We start from the raw sequence: 26,883 nt of genomic DNA, 5'->3' as shown, positions 1-26,883 counted from the left end.
TGAACGGCTGTGTGGTGTTTAGCTGCCTGCTGGGATAAACCACAACAATAAGAGGGAAAAAAAACCTGAAAACCAAACCCTCACACATTCTGTGGTACACACAAAGACTCTGAAATTCAAAGGATCAAAACCAACAAAGCTATCATCAATTCTCGGAGATCATGATTAACAAAAAGTTCAGTTTGTGACAGATTCTGCAAGGGTTTTTTTCAAAGAACAGCAATCTGTAGCAAGATCAAGATTTTTCATGCTTCCTTGTTCTTTCTCCTCTTGTCCCTACACTCTTATTGTTATGGGCCTGAACTTGCACTTTTTAAGATGCTATATGAAAAATGCATGTGGATTGTTAAGTACATGACATAGATAGCTTTTATAACTTACAGTGTAATTATGAGGCTTTAATAATAACATACAGAAAGAAGACGAAAATTAAGATGTTCACAGAAACTATCACAGTATGATTTTCTAGGGGAGACTTTATTTCTATCCAGAATTCAGAGAGCATTCAAATGAACATATTAAGCAACAGAAGAGCTCAAACCTGAGCAAGTGGGGAATGATACCCATCTACAAAGAAATTTAGGGTTCAGACCAGGTAACAAGGCAGGTACACCCTGAAGCACCTACCATCATCCAAGGAAATGTTTTCCACTTAGTTCTTTTCTCATACACATATTTTTGCACACAGAAGCTCTTCTTTGCCTGACAAACTAAGTCTGAAATATGAATATCCTAATGTATCATAGAAACTTCCTCCCTCTTCTCTTGCTTATTGTCTCGTCCCGCTCCTCTCCAAATTAAAAAAGTATTTAAAGGCAGAGGGCTAGACCCTGTACACTATCTTTCAGAAGCTTTTATGAAGGGGTGTGGGCACAAGTGGCTTCAAGAACCTTTTTCCCTATAAAATCTCAAAATCGAATTTATATTTGCAAAACATCCCTTTTTCATGAAATGACAATGTTTAGTGGCTGGAAGTCAAACTTGCATTGTATTACATAACTGTTTCATAATGCTGGCATAGAGTAAAAGCATTATTGGAAATGAGAATGATCTCTCATTCTGTTCTGTTTGTATCAGCACATCTTTCCTGCTACTAGTTCTCTACTTGCTGCTTCAACATCGTCTGTTCAAATGGCCCCTCACCCTCAGCACATCATCAGTTTTCTGCAGTTCTCCTTCCTCCTTTCTGGATTCTCTGTTTGCTCCAAATCCCTCTTACATTTCCAGTCTCTGGGTAGCCACCCCTACCTGATTGTCCCAGTGCCAAAAGCCTTTCCATCAGTGTCAAAAATTACTGATGGACATAGGCAAAAAGATTTTTCAAAGATTTGGGTTAATTAATGGAGAAATTGTATAGAAACAATTATTTTTATTGAAAATCCCGAGGAGAGAAGAATGCAGCAATAATTTTCTGTTTGTTTGTTTTGTTTTCATAAAAATTTTAGTGTATTTTGATAAATTTTTCCTGGAACTTTAAAAATAGTAGATTTCACTCCTGGCTGAGGGCTGAGCATCGGTGGAGACCGAGTACTGGTGCAGCTCCAGCCCTGAGTGGCAATTCCAGCTGTTCTGCAGAGAAGACCATGCTTAGCAAATGTATATATCCACAGTAAAATTACTGACTGTCAAGCTTACGGTGTTAGAGAAATTCCCCAAAGAGAGGCAAGGTTTTAACCGGCCATTCCAGCTGTGACCTGCATTCTGACCTAAAACTCATGTAAAGTATAATCCGTTGCTACACATACTCTCTCCACCCAGGTTATCACATAGAAAACAGCCTTTTCCACTGGCACTTCATGTAATCAAAAATCAGATCCTGCAGTGCCTGTGTGAACACTGAAAAATTCTCATCAAAAGCAATCAGAGCTAGATTCTAACCAGCTTTTCCTCCTACTCTCCCTTTTTTCTCACTTTAAAAAAATAGTTAAAAATAGTTCTTTTTTAATTCCAGGGGCCTAATCCCTTTCTCACATAAACTAGTTTCACGGTGGTGAGCCTCCAGTGTGTGCCTTCAGATCCATATCAGTGTAAACAAGAGTCCTTTTCACCTTATCAATTCAGTGACAGCACTCTTCTCTCATGCTGGACCTTCTGTGGAGAAAGATGCCATCCATACCTTGGACAATGTGCAGTCTGCAAGGATCAGAAGGTGAGAAAGAGACAGAATTAGAACTGACCTGTGGGGAATGCAGGAACAGAACTAAGACAGAAGGGACCACGGAGCAGTTTCTATTAAGGTGCTTTTCTTTCTAAAATTTCATCTTTGCTCCTTGGTAATGAAATGGCCTGGACAGGCTTTTTAAATATATGAAAAGGAGTTTTCACTGGAACACACTTTGAAAAAAAAAATCCATAAAAGAACATTAAAAAAAGCTTGTTAGCCATTACACACCCACCCAGCATATAAGACATTCAAATGAGTTCAATCAAGCCAATTTGCATACAGTGCACACAAAAAGGGCTTGCAATTTGCACATTTTATTGTAAACTAAAGCACTTCTTATGTGAGCATTCAAAGTCTTTAAAAGCAAAGTTCTGTATGCAGTGAGTATTTCACAGAGAAGACTGTAGGATAGATAGTATTCATAAAATACATTTTATCTAAATTGCTACTGTCTTTAGTAATAAAAACGTCTGGAATAGATGTTGACAAGTGGAAATTATATTAAAAACCCTGCATGAATTCAACATATTCATGACAATGCTACTGTAATTTCAATATCCTATTATATCTTTGCCACCTAAATAAAGTATATTTGCCCCAAATTGCAATTTAAAATAGCAAGCCGTATCTTTTATTTTGTCCTTTTTGACTTCAGTGGAACCCTCAGGAAAGACTGAGGGATCAGTCTGTATATGTGGGTAAAAAGCTAGCAAAGAGCAAAATTGCTCAATACAGCTAGTGTTAAACATTTCCACACAAAAATAGGCAACTTTGCATTTGTAGGGATTTGGTAAGGACCTTAATTCTCAGTTCCTCCCTTCTTTCTCCCTCATGATATTTTACTTAGTTTTACTTCTTCCAGGTCCCACTTCAAATGTCCTACCAAACCCATGTTCCAGTCCTACTTTTTTATTTTTCCCTCCCTGGCTCCTTAACTTATTTGAAGCTTAAATAATTTGATTTAAACTCAGGCTGTTTTCTCCTTCATCTGGCCTGGGACCAGCCTCTGTCAGAGAATACAGAGGAGGGCCAAGCAAGCAGTATGGAGAGCGGCAGCAGGAGGGACACACGGCTCAGCCTTGGGTACTAAAGTTCCATTTTGGTGAATCAAGTCTAAAAATAGTCTGGGTGTCTGAAACTCCATTTTTCAACAGCTTTATAATTTGTCTAAATTTAGGACTATTCTTACAATGACAAAAAAAGGCACACCTGTGAAGCAAGGACTGGTCCTCGGCCTTGTTACTATCTGTTGCTCCAAATGGCACCTTTCTAAAGAAAAAGCTGTGATGACAGGCTTAATCTCTCCCTAAGACCATTCCCAGAAATGAAAGAACCATGTGACTGCAAACATTTGGAAAACTCAGCCTGAATGGAAAAAGGCTTGGAAAGTTATAAACAAATTACACGAAAGCTTTAGACCAGAAGCACATTGCAATGCAGGACTACATGATCTCGTTATTAACATCCCCTCCCTCAAATGAAACCCACACTGCTTGATAGTGTTTACAAATTTTCAGTACATTTACAAACCAACTCCAGGTTAAGGTCTCTTGCATCCAAGGAAAATCACAGAACAGAAGCAGAGGATAACTCTGGTGGGGAGGGAGCTCAGGAGGTGTCTGGTCTAACGTGTTGCTCACATTGTCAGCCATGGGGTGAGACCAGGGTCCTCAGGGAGGTAAGGAGCCTCTGCCACTGCTCACCTGTCATTCTGGGGAAAGGTTTACTTATGGCCAGTCCCAGCCCTTTGTGTCCCTCACCCTCCTGCTGTGCCCCATGGAGAAGAGCCCGGCTCTAGCTCCCTGCCAGCTCCTCATAGGCCCTGGGGGCTGCTGCTAGGTGCCCCAGGAGCTGCCTTTTCTCCAGGCTGAACCAGCCCTGGTCCTCCAGCATCTCCTCACAGGTCAAGTGCCCTAGCCCCAATCACTTCGGTGGCCTTCTGCTAAGCTCACTCTGGTTTATTGATGTCTTTCTTGTACTGGGGGGGCCCAAAACTGAATGCAGTATATAGATGTGGTCTAAAGAGTGCTGTGTAGAGGGGGAATCCCATCCAGCGATTCACTGGCCATGTTCCTGTTTAAACAGCCCCGGGTATGATTGACCTTCGTACATGCCAAAGCACACTGCTGGTTCATGCTCAGCTTGCTGTTACCAGACCTCCCAGGACCTTTCCCTGGGAATCCCATCCAGCGATTCACTGGCCATGTCCCTGTTTAAACACCGCCGGGTATGATTGACCTTCGTACATGCCAAACACTGCTGGTTCATGCTCAGCTTGCTGTTACCAGACCTCCCAGGACCTTCCCTCAGAGCAGCTTGCTGTTACCAGACCTCCCAGGACCTTTCCCTCAGAGCTGCTCCCCAGCCAGGCAGTCCCCAGCCTGTATCACAGCAAGGGGTTATTCCTTCCCATGGCAGGCGTTCATATCTGTCCTTGTTCAATTTCATGAGGTTCCTGCTGGCCTATGCCTCCATCTTTTTAGGTGTCTGAAAATTCTTCAGAGGTATTCTCAAAAGTTTTACCCTATAACTATTACCAATTTCAAAAAGGATCTTATGTTCATCCATCATCATGAAAAATCAGAGGCAAATCTCATTGGAGAAAGAATTTTAAAGGGATAATGCAATGTATAAATGCATATGGTGACAATGGATGCAATGGTGACAATGGATGCAATGGTCAAAGTGGGGAATAGGGGGCGACATGATGCGTTGCCATTATCATTATTATCATTTCCATCAGCATTACACATTGCTTTTTCAGGTAAAATGCTGTGTTCAGGAAATGGCTGCAGTCTGGATGCCTGAATATGATGGGACCTGTTGCCTGGCAGACCAAAAAGGTAAGGGAGTAAGGAGACAGTATGTCTTGTCCCCAGTGATTTATAATGGGTTCTTAGGTGAAAAGGCCCAGGTTTGATGACTAGTACTAACTGGGTGTTGTGTGGGCCAGACAGCTTCTCATTGCTGCAGGGAGCTGAGACCTGTTCTCCTCTCACAAGTGTCTGATCATCCTAGTCCGTTCTCCTGCGACAGTGTCTCCAGACTTCAGTTTCATTTGGATAATACCACTATCCTGTCCCTCACCCTACCTTAAATGCTAGGGATAAAGTTGTTCACAGTGGTGTTAGTAGGCATTGTCATGAAAAATGAAGGTCCAGGAACTCTGACAATGACCCCAGCCAAATGGTTTGCCTCAGGAATCCTGCAGCAGAGTGGATGAGAGTTTGTTTTGAAAATTGGATACACGACAGTAATTAGGGCTGCTGACAGGATGCTGTTTAGAACTCTTTCCTTCCAAAACATTTCAAAATTTAGTCAAGGTTGTGCCTGGGAACCCTAAATACTGCAGCATGTCAGCCTGTTTATAAACCTCCCCAGGCTATTTTCAACAGCTCATTCAGCTGTGCTGACCAACATAAACGATGCACAGTTTTAATATGTCTCAACTACTTGGCATGTTTTATCTAAAAGAACCATCAAGCTGAGCTTTTAGTATCTAGCCAGTGTGGTTTATTTTGCAATGAATTGGATCATTAAAGAAAAGAAGCTTTGTGTGGTAGTGGAGCAGGTAAGTGAGAGCCCAGGAGCAATCATATGTATTTCTGATTCTGCCATCACCTTTCTCTACAACTACAAACACAGTGTTCAGCTACTCTCTGCCACTTTCCGCACCCAAAAAAGGGTTTAACAGCATGTACTAGAGTAGTACTGAAAAATAAGAGCCTGGTCCAGCTCCTAGTGAAGTTAACAGCTATGCCTTTGTTCATTTTTACTAAATAGACCCAAATTTAAAGACCTTAAACCTGACTGTGAACCATGCTGTGGCAGCGTAGCTACAGTGTCTGTTCAACCAGAAAGTGGGTAATTTTCCCTCCTGTGTTTGGGACCCTGTGGGACTGCAAAATAGGCTGCTATAATGTTTGTACATGATCTCCTCCTGTAGATACAGACATAAATATCACACAAAGAAGAGACGATAATGAGACACAGATGTCTCTGTGTCTGGTGGTCTACAGAAATCTCATCTGAGGCCATGCACAGTTCTGAGAAGCCTAAGGATGCACTCCTGAGCATCCCAGAGTCAAAGAGAGTAGATGGAAGCTGCCACCATGGCCTTTACAGTTGCCAAGCACAATTCAGATCCTAGAAAAAAGCATCACCAATATTTCATGTGGTTTTGCTGAGAAGAAATTCTTAGTAGAAATCCACAGTTAGTAGCACATGTACTATATAAGCCCAAGGGGAAAATAATTCCTACATTTAGTAGAAGCTCCCCCTGCTTTAAAAATTGGTAAGAGAAGGTAATTCTATTTAATAGAGGCTGTAGCTTGTAAATGAAGGCATACAGTGTTCTATAAATTGAAAATATCTGGGAAAAGACAATATATTTAACAGAAATTCAACGGCCTTCTTTGTAGCAGCAGTCAAACAATATTTGATATCAGAAGAAAAAAACCCTAGAATCCTATTATTAGGGCCTGATTTTCTTTTTTCCCCCCTCTTACTGCCCAGGGGGTTGGCATAGCCACCTTCAAGAGCTCTGACAGTACTTACACTGTGAGTGTCCCTTCCCCACTTCACTGTATGATAATCCTCAGCCAGGTTGTCAAACACAATTGTTTCTCTGGGTAACAATGTGAAAGGCAGCTGCAGCAAGAGTGGAGGTCAGGCAAAGCAGGCCATGGATGCAACAGCACCTGCCTTTTGCACGCAAAGATGGAACAAATTACAACATTTGTCGCCAAGGAACTGAGCAGCAGTACCATGTGTGATGGCCTCACAAGCACCATTTTCATCATGTGCATGGGTATATCTTTTCAAATCTAGAGCAGGGAACAGATGTTTCATCAAAAGACACATTTAAAATAAAGATAATTATGCAGTAAGAAGCTTAATTACATAGTATTATTCAGGTCCACTTAATTGCTTGACAGTCTGAGAGCCTCCCACGTATTTGCGACACAAGTACCCTTCTCTTACTGACTTACCAAACTCTGTCATGGCTTTAGGACAAATGTAGTTGTTTTAGTAATTCAACTAATATTAATTTCTGATTTTCAGCTACAAGAAGGAAATGTAAGCCATCTTATCAAGCAATAAAATATTGTTTTATTCCTATATGCGTTGTATTTTCTTCCATAAAATATTAATAGCCTGAACTACAAAAATAAGAGTAAAACTGAATGCTATTATCACAGTATACTCAGTAGAGTATTAATCGCACTTAGACATGATTTAGATTAAAGAACAGAATTTTCTCTGGTCTGGCTTCTCATGAGATGCTTATGCACTTCCAGTTTCCAGAAGTTTGTTATGACTTTTTCATGTGGGCATATAAAAGTGGCCTTTCACCTCCCCCCAATGGGTCACCTCTTTTCCCCACAAGCAAAAATTCTAATACTCTAAAAAAAATATATTTACTCTAAGAAAATAGATTGTTTTCTTTGTCTTTGTTTAAACAACATAGTATGAACTATGTGGCTACGGTGCAGCTATTCTGGGAGACTGCATTATCACAGGAATTACTGAACTGATCATACTAATACATTTCACAGAAAAATAATGATTTCTGTGAACTTCTGCTGACAGGCTTTCAGTGTGACTTTGTTGAGTCCTGGGAGCTTACCATCTGCAGAGCTTGGATTCAGCACCACTCCAAAATACAAAATTATCAAGGCAGCTCTGCCATGTGAATCATGCTGAAGGGGTAACCCCTGCATTTACAGGGTCCCTATCATGCAGCTGAGGGGTTTAAAGAACACCCAGCATCAGCCCAGGTGTTTTTTACTCTATACAGGTTCCAGGAAATAGTTCAAAGGATTTTATGTAGAGAGCTATGCAATTAAATTGCATCCCTCCCTCCAGCCCTACATGCATTAGTTTCCCATGCTCAACACATTTCTTGATCATGTACTGTAGGACACTAGCAAAACCAAGCACAGAATTTATTATAAAATTATCTCCTACTGTTCATCAAAGACAGCACTCCAGTATTTTCGTTTGTCAAACCATTGCAGACTTTTCTTACATAGACAAACTAGGAATGGTTTCATTGTGCATTACTGAAAAAAACCTGCAGACAAATTAACTTTATAAGGAGTTAAAACTTGTAATTTAGAAAAAAAATCCTTAGTTCAGTCTAAGCCGCTAAATGTAACTTAAAGCTCGGGAAAGACGATTACCCTATAATGGCTCCATTCACATTCACAAAGTTGGGGTCATTATAAACTGCTGCTATGTTTTGGAAGTCTGCCCAGAAAACTTTGGTGTGAAAAATCTGCTGAATGCCTTTGTGCTACATTAGCTAACAGTATTTAAGGTCAATAATGCAGGTGCGGGCTTTCTCCCATTCAAGTTGCATTGTGAAAACTTAAAAAACCCTTGTGGACTTCTTCCTAAAACTGTTCAAAAGTGGCTTTTGCTCCAACCTTTAAAAAGAAACAATGGGGGGGGGAAATGGGGAAAGGATGGCATTTTGCTGTTATCCGAAGAGAACACGAGAGAGGTGCTAATAAACCATAAACGAAGAATATAGCTTTTGCATTAGTTTCAGTGCAGCAATTTAACTTTTATAAACATGTACCAGCACTAAGTGCAACTTGCCGAGCAAATCATAGGGACTTATGCTACTTTCCACACTAATGGTGTCAAGGTGCACTGAATGTTTCCCCCTTGCTGCTTGAGAATAACATTAGAGGCTTTTGGTGAAGCATATGCCCAAGTTCCTAGCTCTGCAGCAGTTATCGTGTGCCAGGGTGACACTATGACTGATCACAGTCGGGCACTGCTTCTTTCTCTGTAAATGGGCTTTCAGTTATAATGGAAGTGTTTAGTTCAAAGCAGCGTATACATTACACATGTTATTAATGGCTGAAACAGATGCTTCCATCTAGTGAAAGGGTTTGTTTTTATATAAAGCAAATCCTCCTGTAAATCTGGATCTTTTATTTGGTTGCATATCAGTTTGAAGGATAATAATATGAAAAGCCCTGTCTGCTTTGCCTTATATTACAGAAGCATTTAAATTTTTAATTTGTGTTTCTTATAAACAAATTTATATACATCTACACACATTTTATGACCCTTTTTATATGGCTCCGTTTGTTTCTGTTGTAAATTGCACAGTTTCTTAATCACTGCTAAGCATAAAATACCCTATCAGTAAATTATTCCTACAATAAAATACATGATGTGGTCTACAAATGATGGTTATTAATTTCAGGACAGAAATGTTGCATTTATATTGTGGTTTATGTTCAATTAACACATGGCTGCATTAATGCAAAGTGTCAGCATAGAACTGAAGCAGAGACTAAATGAAAATGAAGTACCCTAAAAAGAAATTATTGCCTGTGTTAAACAGAGTAAAAGCCAATTTATTTGGGAGTTTGCTTGCACAGTACCACCTGAGGTATTCATGAGCAATTCCAAGAGCATAGATCAGCTTTCCAAAAGGAAATTATCTGATTGCTTTACCTATTTATGTGCTTTTTGTGGAAAGAACTGTGTCTCTATGAACATGATAGATCAATGATTCTAAAGCTGGAGCAGCTGCAGTTCATGAAAACCAGATTATTAGCAAGGGGAAGACATCTTTAAAAATAAGTCACCCATTTCTTTCGTTAATTATAAACAAGCCTGTTTCCTAAGGCATAGGGAGCTCATGAGAGAAAAGGGTGGCCATGGTGGAAACAGTGATTATGATCTTTTAGATGCAAAACATAACAATAGTTTTATTTGTCAGATACAATTTTGCTAGATGTGCAAAACTCTGTAAGTAACTAAAAGGAGCAGACGATAATGGTTGGAAATTGAAATGCTGAATTAGCCTCTTTTGAGAACAGCAAGGACTTGTAGGACAAAATTGCTTATATGTTTTGAATTTGAATGCTGTAGGGGTTAAAACTAGCCCTTACTGCAAACCAGGTGGACTGGAATGATGTTCTTTGAACACGTGGTGTGTCTCACTTCTGATTTCTGCTCCCTCAACCTGTATGGATTTCAACGTTTTTTTGCCCATGAATAAATATCTGAATGGCTGTAAAATATTTGCATCGGAAAGTAGGTTAGCATCATTAAACGGATCCTGGATTGCAGCATTACTGAAATCTATTTAATATCAGGAGAACGCATTTTGAACTGAATGTCCCCTTTTATGTAAGACATGGAGCTGTACAAGTTTAGGAATAACCCCATTTGGTTTGGCAAATCTCCCAAAATCTTGTGAGCCACTAAATTTCATTGTGTGGATTTTACATTAGAACTTGTGTATTTGTAGAGGAACTTAAAGAGTCCAGCTGGCATGAAATCACTTTGTAAGGCTGACACCACAGTCCTGAATAAACTGTGTAAACTCCCTCTGAGATTTACATTTCATTCATGTGGATTACATCTGCTTAATCATATTGCCCCAAAGCACCTGAGTTCTCCCTCATCTCAAGGGAGCTCTGGAGGAGAGTACCACCATTAGGCTTCCTTTGTGTCATTTCTCCTATTTCGCCTCATGCCAGCAGCAAGGTGAGAGGCAGGATTTGCTCCCTCATAAAAGAGGTTTCAGGACACAACTCCATAGCTGGAGGGCTAGCTGTGTAGATCTCACAAACTAAGCACCACTGCCAGCCCATCTCTTGTTAATTTCTATCAGCTGGACTCTGCCACACACTCTCCATTTGAGGACCTCTGTGTGAAGAAAGGAGGGATAGAAATAGGAAGAAAATAACAGCCTGCTTCCCCCAGAAACCAGGCAAACCTTCACCAACACAACAGTATAGACTGGGCTAGTCTGGGTTGTATAATGTAGTTTGCGTGGTTCATAAGTAAAGTTTGGAAAGCTGTACTAGAAATAGAAAAATTTTCCCCATCCCTCTTTTTTTCCTTTTTCTTTCTTTTGAGCTCTATTAATGTCCATGTTTGAATGAATGAACTTAATTTGTACACTTTGTTGTGTTGCTAATCAAAACATTTTATGTAAACCCAGCTTTGCAAGTTCACCTTATTGAAGAAGCCAAGCAGCATGCACTGTTACGCAGTTACAAACCACTGAGGAATATCTGCTGTTATTATATAGTCAGTGGAAAACATAGTTGCTTTGGTTTCCCAATACTAAAAAGGTGTTTTCTGCAGTGGAGACTGGGACAACAGCTACAAGCCACAGTACAAGAGTCTGAGCGTTTCCACTGTTTGGATTAAGATTTTCATTAGCCTGTGCCTCTACTTAGGTCCTACCACGTAGGATATACCCTGCACCTGTAGACTGTGGTTCTTACAAACATATGTCCAGCCCTAGAATTCACTGATTTGCCACTACATGGATCAGCTGTATTGGGTTTGCATGGCAAGGTTTTGGTAGTGGGGGGGCTACAGGGGTGGCTTCTGTGAGAAGCTGCTAGAAGCTTCCCCCATGTCTGATAGAGCCAATGCCAGCCGGCTCCAAGACAGACCCACCACTGGCCAAGGCCGAGCCCATCAGTGATGGTGGTAGTGCCTCTGGATAACATATTTAAGAAGGGGAAAAAAAAACCTACACAACTGCAGCGGGAGAGAGGACTGAGAATATGTGAGAGAAACAACTCTGCAGACACCAAGGTCAGTGAAGAAGGAGGCGAAGGAGTGCTCTAGGCACCAGAGCAGAGATTCCCCTGCAGCCCATGGAAGTTAACGGTGGAGCAGATATCCACCTGCAGCCCGTGGAGGACCCTATGCTGAAGCAGGTGTATGGGAGGCTATGACCCCATGGGAAGCCCATGCTGGAACAGGCTCCTGGCAGGACCTGTGGACCCGTGGAGAGAGAGGAGGCCACACTGGAGCAGGTTTGCTGGCAGAACTTGTGAATCCATGGGGGACCCACGCTGGAGCAGGTTCCTGAAGAAGGACTAGGGAAGAGTGTGAGGAGTCCTCCCCCTGAGGAGGAAGGAGCAGCAGAGACAATGTGTGCTGAACTGACCACAACCCCAATTCCCCATCCTCCTGCACCACTGCGGGGGGAGGAGGTAGAGAATTCGGGAGTGAAGTTGAGACCAGGAAGAAGGGAGGAGTAGGGGTAGAGCGTTTGGAGATTTGTTATTTCTCATTTTCCTACTCTGACTTTTGATTGGCAATAAATTAAATCAATTTCCCCAAGTCAAGTCTGTTTTGCCCGTGACGGTAATTGGTGAGTGATCTCTCCCTGTCCTTATCTCAACACACGAGCCTTTCATTATATTTTCTCTACCCTGCCCAGCTGAGGAGGGGAGTGATAGAGTGGCTTTGGTGGGCACCTGGCATCCAGCCAGGGTCAACCCACCACATCAGCTTAAGCAAAATTCTCCCAAGAAATGCATCTCAGTAAAAGAATTTAAAAGTCCATTCATTTTTTTTTTTAATTTCTAGTTCTAAATTCTTTTTCTTCTTATGTTCCTAGGTGTACCACAGAAGAGCTCAGTATTAAAAAAATGTTTTTCTCTTTAAATAAGGCAAATAATTTAGACATACCTTCAAATAAAAAAATGGAGGTACAATGGAAACTGCCATCAAGTTACTCCTCCAGACCTTATGAGTGGATCTGTGGATAGCACCTACTGCAAATGAATCTTTAGGTCTTGACTGGGGTCCACAATTGATATTGCAATTCTAATAATAATTATGTGTGCATAGTAATCTGAGAAGATAATATCTTACTGGAAATTTGGAGTAATGATGACCTATACATAAAGTATTGTGCTATTATATAGGGAAAATGAGAACAGTAACTTTTATACCTTCTAGAGCTATATGAAGACAACTTTCCTTCCTCTGACTCCAAGTCTTCACTGAATGATAGAAACTTTTGTCAAATATTCTTGAATTTGTCATGCGTAATTTGCTTTCACATAGGCCCTTTCTGAGGTAATTTTGGTGCCTAAAGCATTTGTGTGTTATGGCTGTAGTTTAGAAGTTACTCAGTGGTGTAAAACTAATATGTAAAACTGGTGAGAAGAACTGCCTTGAAATGAGTTGAACATCCTTTTATGGGGCAAAGATATTTTTTAAGATTAAAATTAACTGCTTAATGGAAAAATAATGATGTTTAGTACATACATATTGTATGTACACAGTACATATTTTGCTGCTAATTTGCTGTATAATATACATTCATATGCTTGGACTATAAAAGCCGAAGTGATGTACATCAGTTTCAGTCAATTTTGCTGTTGTTTAGAACTAGTCCTGAATCAGGATTTATTCTCCGTTTTCTTCTGGTTGATAATATAGATCAAGAAAAATAGTTCACCTCATGGCTTACACTTGCTCTGAAGGACTTCAAGTGCCAGATGATAAAACTTACTTTGACAAAGAACTGAGTAGACGAGAGAAGGAAGGATGAAGTATGAAGATGGGGGGTGAGGGAAGATGGCTTTCAAAGAGAGACAAAGAAAAGCCCTTTTTTATGTATTCTATATTTTTATATTCTATATAAAGACCAATTTTTTCTTTTTTTTTCTTTTCTAGATCACTTCATCATATGAAGAAAGTTAAGGTGCTAAGCATACGGTCATCCCTGGCAGCCAGGAGGCAGAAAACAAACCCACTGAAATATCCAATTTGTTTATAGATAGTCCTGGAGGAATAGGCTGCAAAATAATTTTGTGTTCCAGAGACTGCTAACAGCTACCTGAGGGTGTTACGCTTGAAAAATATGACTTCACATTTAGTACTTGTATGTTTTATTTTTAAGTATTCAGGAATAGCTCAAAAATTGCTCAGCTGGCACAAAAAGAAAGCTAAACAAAACACCTCAGATATGCATTTGATGCAGTGTGATTTAAGGAGAAGTGGCTTTCTTTTGTTACTGTTGCCTCCTAAATGCAATGCATAGCCTCATTTTTTAAGATTTTTTTCTCTTCCACATAACCTCAGAGGCCTCACTCCCATGATGGTTGCTAGTTTTTTCCCCTTAGATAATACATGAATATAGATAATAGCCTTTCAGTGTCACAGATTCAGCACAATCTCATGCTTACATGTCAGGAAATGTCGCTTTCCTTCAGATATGTTTTTAGTTACAAATGTCTTGCACATTTCAGTGGCTTTCTTATGCTGAGCACTTCATCCAGAGTTGGATCTGATCCAGCTCTCACCATAGGCAGTGGCAAGAGTCTTACTGGCTTCAGTAGGGACTGAATGAAACTCTGTGGGTTTTATCCTTATTTCTGTGTCTTCGGTCCTAAGTACAGCACTTAAACAGATGCTTAAATTTAAGTATGTGAGTAGTCCTATTCAAATCAATGGACCACTCACATGTTTATAATTAAGCACGTGCAAAAGTGCTTTTCTGGTTTTGGAGCATGTACACATATATGTGTATGGGTATACATATATGCTATTAAATTATTGAGAGCTACACAGCTTATGAAAGAATAGTGCTTATCATCTTAAGCGTTAGAATCATAGAATCACAGAATATCTCAAGTTGGAAGAGACCCATAAGGATCATCAAGTCCAACTCCCTGCTCCTCGCAGGACTACCTAAAACTAAACCCTAAGACTAAGAGCATCATCCAGACGCTCCTTGAACTCTGACAGGCCTGGTGCCATGACCGCTTCCCTGTGGAGCCTCTTCCAGTGACCGACCACCCTCTCAGTGAAGAACCTTTTCCTAATGTCCAATCTGAACTTCCCCTGATGCAGCTCCATTCCATTTCATCGTGTCCTGTCGCTGGTCACCAGAGAGAGGAGATCAGCACCTCCCTCCCCACTGCCCCCCTTGAGGAAGTTGTAGACTGCGATGAGGTCACCCCTCAGCCTTCTCTTCTCCAAGCTGAACAAGCCAATTGACCTCAGCCACTCCTTGTAAGTCTTGCCTTTGAGACCTTTCACTATCTTGGACGCCCTCCTCTGGACACACTCCCATAGTTTGATGTCCTTTTTATATTGAGGTGCCCAAACCTGCACACAGTACTCGAGGTGGGGATGCACCATTGGAGCACAGAGTGGGACAATCGCCTCCCTCAACTGGCTGGCTATGCTCTGCTTGATGCACCACAGGACATAGTTTGCCCTTTTGGCTGCCAGGGCACACTGTTGACTCATATTCAACTTGCCAACAATCCAAACACCCAGATCTCTTACCACAGGGCTGCTCTCCAGATAGTCTCTGTTTTATGTATTTTCCAGAAGTCAGAGAATTGAAGAAACTAATTCTTTTTCATGAGGTTTGCAAATAAATGAGCTGAAAAATGTAACCCTTTATCTTACTCAAATTTGTTGTGACACAGGCCTGATTTTTATGTTTGTCTTATTTATAAGGATCAGATGAATAGTCTGGATGGACTATTTTAAATCAATGGATTATTTAGACACTGTTCACTTTACTTGCTGTTCATTTTTTGTGATCTGTGATTAATTACCTGAGTGTTTAAGTATTGTTTCTGTATTCTGATTGGATGCCTGAAACTTCTGAGAACAGGAAAAGGATGAGTCAGAAACAGCAATTAGTAGACAGTCAAAGTGAATGTACTTGTTAACACATGAATGATTTGGTATTAATATGAAAACAGATGTTAAAATGAAAAAAATCTCTTGATAATTAGTGCAGTTAAAAAACTGCTTGTGTAAAGTCCTTAAAACAGTATTTTTGCCATATTCAGCCCACTCCAGTTAGTACTGTATATCCATTATCAAATTACTCCAAAACAGTAGAAGCACCATACTAATGAAATGAGAAAACTCTAATTCTTCCAGTGATACAGGTTATTGAGCGTTTTATCGTGTAGGTATAGCACGGAAGCAAAAGCATAGGTGCTTAAGCTGTAGTTAATGTTATTGACAGAGGTTTTCACTGAATGCTTTCAGAAGGTAACATTATAGTTACAACTATATAGGCCATTAAGTAAAAAGTAGTTGTAATGAGAATATCCTCGATGATACACAGCCCTCTGTCTCACACCCAGGTGACAAGGCATAGCAAAAAAAAAGCTATAACAATAATAACAATTAACTGCCCTTAAAATACAAATGGTAAAAGATTTTGAATAATGCCTAGGATAAGGAGGGTAGCTATACGCAGCAGCAGGAGTGCGGCTGGCATCTGGGCATGAGGGCAGTTGAACCATGAGCACTTCATGTTCTTTATTTGGATAATCACAGAACCAGAAGGAGCCTGAGGAGGGAAAATAAATCCTTCAGGTGGAAAAGAATGGCATAGTAAAACAACAATCTGGTCAAGCTTTCCAGTTATGGTTTTTAAATGTATACATGGCTAGATGGCAATGAATATGGCAACAGAAACATAGCACTTTTATATTACATTCACTATTTCCACAAATGTGAGTTTACTCCAATATTTCTGTTGCACTACAATGACAAGTCCCTCACGCTTACATGTGTGAAATCACATTATGTTATGACCCATAACAAAGTACAATGATTCAATGGGGAGGACTCAGTCCTAATCTGCATGCCAGGCAGAAGATGTGAAATAAGGGGGGGTTCTGTGAGGTCTGCAGCTGAAGTTAAAAAATGAAATAAAACTCAGCCCTCCCCATGAAAATATTCTAGGAGAAACACATTCTCCTTCCTCTATCAGAATGCTAGGACATAGAGAAACATTATATAGTTATACAAAAACCACAGTGTGACCAAGCACAAGGAAGAAAATAGACGTTTAAGCTGTAGACTCGTATAAATTCAGTAATGGCTCTCCTTTGTTATCAGACTTCCATTGAATACATTGATGTGTACCTCCCTATAGCCACAAAATGTTGCATGGCTGTTAATACTAGGTTGTCTTAGGCACAGAGAACCTGAGGCAGTCCCCCTGCCTCATCTGTTACATGTGCTGGACTGTACCAGGCAATTCCTGAAGATTCAGGTATTTGGGAAAGCTTGCATAAAACAGAGATGGGAAGACATGAAGTATTTGGTGTCTTAACAGTCACAGAGTTAATATTTCACTCAACAAGACAGTGGAGTGCAGTGGCAACCACATGTTGCTAAATTTTCTTTCACTATTCTGGAACTGACACAGTCAGAGAATATCCAGGTTTTGGCTGGTTAAACAATTATGCCAAGAAACACTTGTTCATTGAAAGAAAACTCTTGCAGTCTTAGGTTTTATGTGTTCTTTTTTGTAATTACGTTTAATAAAATACACCATCTAACTCTTTTACATTGAAATGGGGTGTCATGAAAAAGACAATGCATTCAACGTAGATTTTTCTCATACTGATAAAAGCAAGAAGCAGCTGCACTGGACAGTGAGTTACACTACTGTGAAAACAGCTCATGGTAACGGTCAGAACCAGGAACATATTCCCTGTCAAATGCACAGACACAGAGATTAACTCTGATCATAACTGAGAGCAGAATCTGAAGTTGGCAATTTACTGCTGAAGTGCTGCCAGTTATTTAAAAGGACATTTGTTTTGTCTAAATGTAGCTTATGCAAATTTAAGAACAGAATCAGGCGTTCAGCATATGCAAATATTCCTTTAGCTGGTGGAAAATTAAATATTTTTGGCTAGACGTTAGACCCAGTTTTAAAAAATGTAATATGCTCAGAAGAGAACACCTAATGTATATTGAATACTAATGACTGGGGAGGAAAAAAACTGGTTCCTCTGTATCTCAACATTTAGCTTAAAATAGTCTTAAAAAACCCAGCTTTTAACATGGGCTGATGTCATTTTGAAGCCAGCTTGTCACTATGCTAGAGAAATTGTTGATGTCTTAGCTGACTAACTGTTTTGGTATTTTAGTTGTTTAGAAGGCTTTGTATAGGAATTTGAAGTAAGTATTCCACTGAAGTGGACTGTATTTTAAATGAAAGCTTATCTGACTAATGAGCTTGATAGGAAGCTGGTTTTCCCCTTGAAACCAAAATAAAACATTTTGGAGCCATTAAAGTGTACAACAAAAGTTTGCTATTTAATTATTTTCTGGGAGACAAATTAAAATGCATTTTAAAACTAGGTGTTTTTTAAATAATTAATGTTTCTTGTGTTTTCCTGGACTATTCTTTTCAGACTTCTAGTAGAGAAGACTCATTTGTTCATCTGAAAAGCTCTCCCACATTTGGTTCATGAACAATCAAGATATTTGAAAGTGTCTTGGACTTTGTTTTGGAGCTCTGACATATCCTGAAAAGGTTCTGCCATGCATTACACAGCAGGATTTCAACTACAAGTGCATAGTAAACAATTAAGCTTCATTTACATTTTACCATTAGGTTTCACTTACATTTTGCTGCGATGTTAGCATGCATCAAATACTTTATTTCACATCTTTACTAAATCCACAAACCATGAATTTAAGCATCCCACATTTTTGACATGTTATTCCACATGCTAACTGTCAGTAGTCTGCATCTAGTTGAAAAAAACCTAGGAATTATACAAAAGTGAGCTCAAATTGAAATGAAATTACTCTGAAATCTACAAGCCAAGCTAAACCATTTACAGCAGCTTCATAAAAGGCTGAGAGATGAAATGCAAATTCTCTCTGCTGTTAAATAAAATATGTTTAAACCATGTCATATATTATAAAGGTCTCTGTTGGTAGATTTTTGAAAGACTGTCACTTTATTAGGGCATAGATGATATCTATCAATAGAAGATCAATGTGTAGTGTTGTATTCTAATTTTAAATTGTTGGATAAATGCAGATGGTAATTAAATAGGGAATTTCATTATTATATCATTTGCCAGAAATGGTGGAATTTTAACAATGTAGCCTAAAGTAATATTTCTTAATCTTTAATTATATTCTAAGATTCTAATAGTTAGATGATAGGCTGTCTATGGAAGAATTACTGTCAGATAATTAAATAGGGAATTTCATTATTATATCATTTGCCAGAAATGGTGGAATTTTAACAATGTAGCCTAAAGTAATATTTCTTAATCTTTAATTATATTTGAAGATTCTAATAGTTAGATGATAGACTGTCTATGGAAGAATTACTGTCAGATGTTTTCCTTTTAAACTCTGGAAAACAATGCTCTGTTGAGTATACATCAAGCCTTTATTGCTCCCAAATAAGATTTTCCCATGTTCAGCTTATTTTCTTTTTGTAGTCATCTTACAAAACAGTGCTACAGCTGCTGCAGTGTTTTTATTGTTCATCTTTTTATATAGTTTTTTTCATCTGCTCAGAGTATTTCCATTTTACCAAGTCTCTGATTCTTTTCTTTCTCAACATGGAAATAATGCTCACCTGTAAATGGCACTTTTGCTCAGCACAGTAATGTGAGAATTCATGTGGTGAAAATCACTTGTTAGGTACAGTGTCACATGCAGACTTGTGATGTTGTGACTAAGTCCTTCTTGACAATGCCAGTTTTGTGTCATGAGTTCCTACTGTAAATATTTTAATAGGACCTAATGGGAAGAATGGAGAGCCAACAGTGGGAGCCCCTACATCCTATTCTGATCTGTGCCACTGTGAAATCTCTGGCTAATCACTACATTTTTATCTTGCCTAGTCTACTCTTCTTCAAAAAGGGAATATATCCTTACCTCAGAAAGACTGTATTTTAGCTTCACCTCCAGCTTTCTTGGTGCTCAGGAATTGGCAGTATCAGTGTCATCAAGCATGGCGCTACACCAGAGCTAACAACCCATGCCAAGAGACAGGACTTAGCAGCAGACACGGCACAGAGATAATTTAGGATTATTGCACCCATGTCTGAATTAAAATCTCAGAATAGGCTGCTTTGCCTCTCATAGGTATGTCTGCTCTCACTGATGAGAGTTTGGGCATTTTTGAACCACATGTTGTTAAATGCCATCTATTGCACCTTTGGTCTCCTAAGCCAAAGACTGACGGCAGGTAACTTAGTAGAGGCAACAAACTATATTTGCAAAACTAGGTTTGCAGTTCTACACCTGTGTTGTCTTAGACACCACATTTGCAGTATAATTATGAGCATTTGATTTGATGATTCCCAAACCAGTCATAGAAACTGACTTCTGATACCCTGCATGCAAAACCTTGGAGTGTCTTCAAACCTACAACTGAGACAGTTGTTTTTTAAAGGATTTCTTGTAGAAATATCTCTGAACTGTAGCAATTTCTCCAAGGTCAGTTCTTTCTTCGTTAAGACAATTCTAATATATCCATCATGAAATGACTGGATGGCTTTTTAGCATACCTTTGCATGTGACATTACATTGCTTACACCAAGCTCTACTTAAAGGGTTTATTGCAGCAGCCAGATTTTTGTTGTCCAGCAATTAAAATGCCACATGACTTTTTACTAAAAAAGAAGTTACTATTATAATCTTATCCCATTGCTTCATTATTCTGTAATTTGAGTCAGTTTTGTGGCCAGTTTGATTACTCCTACAAAGTTATATTTGTTGAGTAACCTCTCTCTCACTGCCTCTTATTTGCCTTTAACTAGTGTAAAACAAAAACTTTGAAATTAGAAATAAAAACCCACTAATTAAAAAGTTAATTGTAAAATGAATTTTATCTTGCCAGTCATTTGACAGACCCAGGAATATAATGTAACCAAGAAATGCTGTCTGCTGGTTTCAAATGACACGTCACATCAGGCAGAATTTCCTTTGCTATTGGTGACAGAAAATAAGGATAAGTGTTGTGCGTTCAGTGCTTCAGTTCCAAACAAATGAAACAGGTACAATGTTCCCACAACACAGACAGCTGGCTATACCTGTGTAACGGCTGCATCTTCAGGACCTGAACATACATATATTTACCTTTTCAATAAAGTGGTTGGCCCACAATACACCCCACAGCCAAAGACAGGCCTCATCTCAGCCATCTTTCACACTTTTCACTTGAACTGCTGTCTTGATTCTGACCTCACTTGTCAGTGTAAATCAGGAATAATTTCCCTGAAGTCAACGGAGACACACCACTTTGGCAAGGTCAGAATCAGACCTTGCTTGGGAGTCATTCCAAGTCTAGTACCAAAAGCTAATAGGTATATCACATTCAGAACTTGGCACAATGTTGTAAATACAGGGTCGAAAGATAGATATTTTATGTCGTTATCAGACATGTACACTGCTCTTTCCAAAGGAAAGTGTTGATCTAATTGACTTCAAAATACCTTTCAGCAACAGCTGCCAAGTTCCCTTTAATGGAGAATGTGGAAGAATTTTATTTTCTGTCATTCTGTTAATAAAAGCAGATACAGGGATGAACAGAGAAACAATAGCCAGCTTTTTAAACCTCTTTTTCTTCCACTCTAGTGCACGTGCTTTGACATTTACAATACATCCTAGCAAAAATTAAGTCATTTTAGTCCAGAGAAGTGACTAAGAAAATCCATGTTTTATATGTTAATTCACTACACACTTTCCCATTTGCCCTGAAACATTCTTAGATATCTAATGCAAATAAGTGACGATGTAGAAAAGCATCCCAATCTGCAAAAGTAAACACTTGGCACCTGCTATTGTGTGTCATGATCTGGAGATGAAATAGAGAGATGCCTAACCTCTGCTGGAAAAGCTCAGCATACTCAGAGCCCCCATAGCACTCGCTACAGCACAACAACCACATGGTAAAAGGGTACCCAGTTTGTTAAAGCATCATTAAGGGATAAAGTGGGTGCACTATCCCATTCCCATTTCAGCCATTTCCTCTACCCAGGAGACTTTGCTGTCCACAGGGGGCTGCATAGCATGGCTAGAGACACTCACTGCCCCTTCTGTGGATATTGGGCCACTGACAGGCCCAAACCTCCAAAATCTGTGAGACCAGAAAAAGAATTAAAAGGGCTAACTTGTAAAGACAGACTGATATCAAAGGGATTCTACCTTCACCACTCAGATGAAACGCTGTTGTAGCACTGGTCCAGGACTTGGGTTACCTGTGCACAAAGCCCTGAGCTGCAGAAGTTTTACTAGGTCACCTGAAGAAAGATACTTACCTCTTTGAGCAACAGTTCCCCAGCTGTACAGTATGGAAAAATGGCACTTCCATCTTGCTCATGCTAGTGATAAGAATAACTATAACAGGAACCATGAAGCACTCACATTCTGCAGTGATAAAGATTATAATAATATCATGGGAATACATCCTCACAATATAAACACCATGCTTTGTCACAAATCTGGACTTTTAGCATTAAAACTGCTCTAGCAATCTTGGTAATCAGGAACAAGGCAAATACAGTTTGAGGCTTTGTACTCAAATAAAAATTTGCAGAAAAAATTGCATCAGCTCTTATATACATATGATCTGATACCACTATGTTGAGGCTATTGCCTTGTTAGTCTTGATAACATGCTGCTGAAAGAAACGCAGCAGCTGTAGGGAGGTTCATTCTTTTCCATCAAAAATGTATAGCTAATTAAATGGAGCTGCTTGTGCTTTCATTTTACCTCAAGCCTCCATTTGGCAGGCAGGAACAAAAAATGGGATCTTGTACCATGACAGTCTTTTGTGCAACAAGCTGAAAAAAAAAAGCTTTCTATTTCGACCTGTTCTAGTCGAAATCAACGGTTCTGGGGTTCATAGGCATTATTCCCCAGGAAATCCATTGAAAATATGTAGTTCTGGTTCATAAAATGAGAGAATTTAATATTAGTTGTTGCAGATGTATTAGTCAACCTAAGGTTCTATTCTAAAAGAAGAGTTTACAGGCAGTATAATGTCTTTTAGTACAAAATATGCTCTTGCATTCTGGTGAGATCTCAAGTCCTTACATTAAAGTTTATTTCCTGCCGTGACTCCAATTTACTTTTTCATAGTGTTAGCAGATTTCCAACTGTGATTTTCTATATCTGTTGCAAATGTTCAACAATTTACAGGAGAAGTTTTAGGTCATGGGTTTTTTTAAACTTTAAACATATAAAGATTAAAGAATGAATGTGCAATCAGCATATAGAGAAACCAGCTTTTGCAAGAATGAAATAGATGGTTCAGCTTCTTACACCCCAAAGGAATTCATAACATCTACATTCACTGCTACCTCTCTTTTGTGTATTTCCTTGTACTAAAAAGGTTCCCTAGAGAGGTGGTTTGGTAAACTGGAAAGTAGAGTGGTAAAACATTATTTTCCTTTCTGGTATGACATGGATAATGTCCAAGCACTTGTCTCCAATAAGAAATTTAACACATTCTATTATGGCTAAATTTTTTTCCTTACTGTTCCTAAAGGCAAAACCTCTTACCTTCTTTGGTTTAAAGCAAGGAGGCACGTCTAACCTCTGCTACAGAGAATGGAGTCATTAGGAAGGAATCCCTTCTGGATGGTGTCTTCATGGTGTGGTGTGCATGGAGGCTGAGCTGGAGTCAAGGAATGGGTGTTTCCAAGTTTCCAAACTCCTCTGCATTTACATTTCATTACACTGAAAATCTCCCTTAGCCAAACTAGCCCCTACCTGACAGTGATTGAGAGAGGAATGTGCACAGGGGTGCAGACATTTGTTCTTGGCCTGCTAAATTCACCGGGCCTGTTCGAGACCTCCCCCAGGACAGATAAAAAAGGTTCATTTTGTGTTTTCAATTGCAGTTCGGAGACTTGTCCATGACTATATTGGTATATAGACTGTATTTGGCAATGGGGGAATTTTAAATCCCACTTCCCTGTATTCCTCCCAGCTGTATCTGCTAGCATCTGAAAGTTATTTGGCCAGGACTTACGTCCTTATCCCAGCAGCTCCCATTAAATCAAACGGTTGCAACTTTGCAAACCCACAACCCACTTTCCTTCCTATCCCCCTATCTTCCGACATGCAGGAGCCATTGTCATTGAGTACACTTGCAGGCAAAGTGCTGAATAGTATCCAACACACGTAAGTGGTAAACGAAAACGATACAAACAATTATTTGGGTTTGATATCTTAGGTGCATAACGACTTTTATGCATGTCCTGCAGTTAGATAGCAGCCTAGCTGTTGTAGTCTATTTTAATTATGCATAAACATAAACCTTTAATTAGAAGAACTATGGAAACAACCTGTGTGTAGGTTTGCATGCAAACAGACACTCTAATATTATAATGTGGTGAAAGTGCTAAACTTTTTTTTCCAAATCTTGAATTACAAAATGTGTTAGAACAATTCAAATTCATGTATATGTATGATTGTGTGTAGCATTGCTTATCAGCCTCTTTCCTCCCATTTTTATGAGTCATAAGATACACAAATATTTTATAATCAAATAAAAAACATGTTCATTGTTTATTTAACAATGAGATTTATTCAGATTATGTAAAATCTTAGTTAGAAATAGACATGAATTATGCTCCTAAATCCACGTTTGTTACCTCTGCTCTTTATGTATGTTACTTAAAGTGATACAGTTTCTGAAATAACTTTACAATACCAAAAGAAGACCTATAAAGCTATTGTTGGAAAAAAAAAAAATTCTATGGTATCAGATATCATAAATGGTTGATCCACTTAAAAGATACCATCCTGTTAGTTTATCTGAGATTTTAATATCCATATATAAAGAAAATTAAATGATGAATCAGTTTCCTTATGAATGAGTGCTATAGACTTTAGAAAATATAGATATAAAAAAAGAAACAAATACAGCTGGTTAACTTCTGTCACTAATATAGATATTGAGAGAGAGAGGCAGTTACAGCAGGATATAATCCACTGACTACTAACTATTTTATGAAGACAAGATATTCTTGCAATAATGAATATTACCATGTAATAGTGCATGATCGCATAGACCATTTGATTCGAAAGGACAGGGAAGTAGTAGATAAATATAAGTAAGTTCAGAGTTGGTGACACTCTTTCTAATGAACTGTCTGGAGTGCAATTAGTAACCGTTAGGTTCTTCTGCTATGTTCTTGTGCTTGCGGCTATCAAAATTATAAAGCATGTTCAAGAACGAGAAGAAAGAATAAGGAGAGTAGGATCACCAAATAATTACAAAGCGGGCCCTCCTATCTAGGACACACACACATGCACTGCAATGCTATCTCATCAGGGAACCAATTGCATCCAGGAGCCTTTTGGAAGAAAGATGTAGGAACATGTTTTGCTCCTATTTGAGGAATGATATGAGGGGTTATTTTTGAATGATTAATTAAAGGGAATCAATCTTCATTGCATTGCCACTGACATGAAAAGCACCATAGCTGTGCAATAATCGCATGCAATTATTCAACTACCCCTTTGGCAAGGACAACATAATTAGTCCTGGTAGTGTGGAGAGATTTTCTTTATACCCAACAAATTGGCAGTTTTAATCAAGTGTTGCTGAAAATTTATCATAACACAGGGAAAACAATAAGTGAAGGTACAAGGCCCCAAGCTGTATGACTACTATCTACAACAGTACAAATTTACAGTACTAACAGCATGATGAATACTACCAATCCCTGAATAAGCTGATTATAATTGTGTATCAGTATCCTGCACAATAGTGCTTGTTTGTTTAAAATTATGGACACAACCCTTTTCATGCCTCATTGCTAAGGCTGCTTCAAGCCTTCATACCTGTTATCATGGTCACCTGTTATTACAGCTATCATGGGTGAACCTGAATATGCCTCTCAGGGAGCTGCTCAGCTGTCAGGAAATGTCACATAGGTCCAAGCCTCAGGCCTGCTGAAAACAAATACAGCTAAAAGGGGGATCACCCAGCCTTGTTCAGTGCCTGAGCTCTGAATTGCCACAAGTTACAGGAGCCATTCACAAGCAACAGAGAGCTAGAAGCTCTTGGAGCGTGTGGCAAAACGAAACCAGTCTGTTATGAACTCAGTAAGCTGTAACTTACATTCTGTATCCAGACTCCTGGCAGACATTTAAAAGGGGCTGATGTCTTAAGCACTCTTGAGACCCTACACTATGCCACATTTTGTCAGATTGGCTTGTTCCTGCTCTTTGCATGCTTGTACTCACATTCAACGACTAGGTCAGACTTGCTCCTGCTAACTACAGCAGATTTATGCCAGTACTGAATTTGGTAGCATCTCCTTCATTAGCATAGCTGGAGGAAGTGCCTTTCAAATTGCCATTTTACAGATGGGGGGTTCAATGTGTACAAAGTGTTGACATGAGAGAAATCAGACTTACAGAGGTAGCCATTGGAAAAGACAACACATGCTAAAAATGGTTGTACATCTGAGATAGTACCTGTTCCAAGTACAGAGAGATTCAGCTGTATCTCACATACTGTTGTATGTTGTAAATGTGCATGCTGGTTTCTTTGCTAAATCTTTAATAGATATTGCATATCTATTTTTATGTTACATTCAGAATAAATATTGCACTGGTAGGAGTTAGTCTGCCAGTAAGACAGGCAATATGGGCAGTCCTCCCAGTAAATCTGTGGAATACAAGGTTGTTTTTATTGTTACTTACTACTCTTACAGTGGCTGTTTGAATATTAATTCTTTAATGGGACAAGTGAAAGAAAAGTATACCCTACAAATCATTTACAATCTAGAAAAACAGTCCTATTCAGCAAACCAAAATCTAGAAAGGTAATATTTACCCAACAGTTTTCTGCCCATCTTGGAAATTAACATTTCTTTTAAGCTGGAAAACTTAACAAGGAGCTATGGTCCCTTCCCCACAGAGCAGTTTTGGAGAACTGTTAGTTCAGGTTACATAAATGTGTATTACTCAGGCCCAGCATAAGGGGAGGAAAAGCACACTTTTCCCCACATCTGTGGTCTGGTTTTTTACTTCTTTACAGACTAAAAAGAGGAGAAAAAAGGTCTTTTCAGTCCTCTATTATTTTTCCTTTTCTTTTTCTTTTTTTTTTTAACAGTTCTAAACACAACTATAAGAAATGCTGCTGGCTTGTATTG

This window comes from Aptenodytes forsteri, unplaced genomic scaffold (genome assembly GCF_000699145.1).
Source record: "Aptenodytes forsteri isolate BGI_AS27 unplaced genomic scaffold, ASM69914v1 Scaffold69, whole genome shotgun sequence".
Taxonomy (NCBI): Eukaryota; Metazoa; Chordata; class Aves; order Sphenisciformes; family Spheniscidae; genus Aptenodytes; species Aptenodytes forsteri.
This window is presented reverse-complemented; position numbering follows the sequence as displayed.